Source organism: Centruroides sculpturatus, unplaced genomic scaffold (assembly GCF_000671375.1).
Source record: "Centruroides sculpturatus isolate CEXI.00-Female unplaced genomic scaffold, Cexi_2.0 scaffold550, whole genome shotgun sequence".
Taxonomy (NCBI): Eukaryota; Metazoa; Arthropoda; class Arachnida; order Scorpiones; family Buthidae; genus Centruroides; species Centruroides sculpturatus.
In genome coordinates, this window is record NW_019384886.1 from 141,376 (window position 1) to 144,226 (window position 2,851).

The 2,851-nt window shown below is 33.5% G+C and overlaps 1 protein-coding gene across 1 annotated transcript in view; it reads right to left on the reverse strand.

Moving 5' to 3' along the window:
- LOC111631112 (nucleolar GTP-binding protein 2-like) overlaps positions 1-2,032 on the reverse strand; it is a 61,579-nt gene extending 59,547 nt beyond the window's left edge. Inside the window, exon 1 of the mRNA XM_023375311.1 lies at positions 2,004-2,032. The gene's annotated coding sequence lies outside the window, so the exon portion shown is untranslated. The remainder of the gene's footprint in view (positions 1-2,003) is intronic.
- Between the last annotated feature and the right edge of the window lie 819 nt (positions 2,033-2,851).

The window sequence follows — 2,851 nt, forward strand, 5'->3', positions numbered from 1 at the left end:
TCGGTTGTAAACTCTCTCTCTCGAACGGAATAGTATAATTAAGTCCGCTAATATGCCCGATATCTCTGTATTTTCTTTGTTTATTATTAAAACGGAATTTTTGTTAGAACATATGGAGTCCGAGTGAGTCACTTCCTCGTCTCTCTCCTCACCTCTACTCCGAATCCAAGCGCTCACACGCTACCGCTCGCGAATCTTTAGACTTAACGTCGCGATTTCCGAGTCCCCTAGAGACTCGGTGGTGTCATCCTGACAGGGCGCCAAAGAGGTGACGACCCTACGGTCACACTTGCATCAATTTTTCCTTCTAATGCCACTCGCATTAATCCTTCTCCTTGCAATATATGACCTAACCAGTTATTTTTTTCTTCTTTGTATTGTTTTTAAAAGACATCACTGTTCCTGGACCAAATTTAAAACATCTTCATTCTTAACCTTTTCTGTCCACTTGATTTTCTCCATTCTTCGCCATAACTACATTTCATATGCTTCAAGGTAGTTTGTTTCCATTTTCCTTAAGGTCCAAGTTTCTGCTCCATATAAAGTTATGCTCCAGGAAAAGCATTTTATTAACTTTTTTTTAAGTGTTTGGTTCATTTTTCCAATAAGAAGGTTCTTCTTCTTATAAAAAGCCATTTTTCCAGCCACAGATTATTTACACAGACATAATCAAGTAGCAAATACAATACACCAAGAGCTTGCAAATAAACACAAATTGGTAGACATCCATGAACCATACTACAAATACATTCCACAGACAGTATTGAAAAACAACACGCACAAACTGTACTACGACAGAGCCATAATTACAGATAAAACAATTTACCACAACAGACCAGACATCACACTCATTGACAAACACAATAAAATCACTTACATTATAGACATATCCATTCCAAGCACTCACAATGTACAAAATACATGACTGAAAAAATCAGCAAGTACACAGAACTTGCCCAGGAAATAAGGAATCTGTGGAGGATGGATAGGGTGCTTTACCCACACACTACACAACAGGTGTCATACCCACACACTGCACAAAAGCCTGGAAGATTACAATTGAATAGAAATACATACATAACACTACAGAAGGCCACTATACTGAATACATGCCATATTGTTAGGAAATTCCTGAATACAGACATTAACACACTTATTTAATTTTAGTTTTGTTTTGGTTGCTATGCCTTGACTCTGGTCTGGCATAGTACACAGCCATCAGTGTCAACCAAGTGTAACTCACAAAACTCAATATAATAATAATAATAGGTTTATGGCATTACGAAATTCATAGTATTAATAGTATCATATCATACATTTTTGAGGGGAATAACATTTTTGTGTGCCGTGTTGAGTCATGTCAAGTCATAGGTGTGCCATAAGTAGAAAAAGTTTGCAGAACACTGGACTAGGTTATACGATTGTAATATGTATTCTTCAAAATGAGAAGAGATAATGGCTTGAAGGTGTTTCTCCAGTAGATATACAGGAGAGCAGCACTTATCAACCACTGGTTCTTTTCTTCTTTGTGGATTTTGATGAATGTAAACAGCTCAGAGCAGCCAATGTTTAAACATTTTTAAAACTCAGGAAGGAAAGTGCTTTCCTTAGCTGAATTTTAGCTAACACAGATCAGAAAACTATAAAACTACGTTATAACAACACAAGAGTATTACATACGTACTATATTAATAGCACTTAAGTAGAGTTCGAAAATTTACTTGTTATTGCTGTTATTCTTTATATTTCTCAGAAATGAAAATTTATTTGGCAATTTGCTATTTTTTTAATTTTTATTAATACTTTTTTGATTTTTTGTGGCTACGTAATCCTAACCCTAATTATAACACATGGAGAACACGTGGTTATAGTTATTGCTATATTGTATTGAAAATATTATATATTTTAACATAAATTTTAAGACATTGATTTTTTCGTTAAATTCTAATATAAATTCTTTACTGTAATTGTAACAATTACTTTTAAAAATTAAAAATACTTACTGAAAATAAATAAAATCTTACTAATTTCGTTAAATAACAAATTACTTCAACTTGCGCCACCTAACGTGAAAATATAGTACAGAGTCGCGTTGCCACGTGTCATTGAGCCTGTATCCCTAAAAATGACATGATAAAATCCCGAAAAATCCCCTAATAACTTATAAAAATATTTATTACCTTATAAACGTTGAAATATATATAAACTAAATATACATTAAATACAGCAGTGTCTTTCAACCGGTACGCGACGAAAAAAAGGTTGAAAAACACTGATATACAATAAAATATAATCAAATTTTTAAGTCTATACTCCGTTGTATGTGCACTTTAAAATTATAAAAGCTTCTCTGGGAATCCAGGATCCGGACGAGTCGAAAAAATCCAGGAAGTTTTCGGGGAATGGTCCATCTGGAGATGTCGGGCTTCATCCCTCACTACCCAGTCGTCCCATTGTGGACCTAGCTGAATCCATAATAGGTTAGTTAAATTCGTCAAGCCTACATAGCCTTACGAAAAACGTGGTCCTTAAGGCCATTTCTTAATTTTTTTTTTTTTGAATTTTTGGAATGTTTTTTAGGTCCCCAATTTTTTTCAAAATTTTTTGCCCGCGCGAAAAAATTTTATCGCGATTTTAATTAGCCTTTAATAAGGCTCGATTAAGGCTTAATTGTTTTTTAATGGGAGTTTTTTATCAAATTTATTTCATGGTTCCTAAGTTGTAGTGCACGGATTTTCATTCGGTAAAGTTATTTAAAGTTAGTTTCTGATGTCAAAAACGACCTCCAATGGTTTTTTAATTTTTTTAATTAATATATTTTTTTAAATATAAAATTAATTAATTAGGGGGG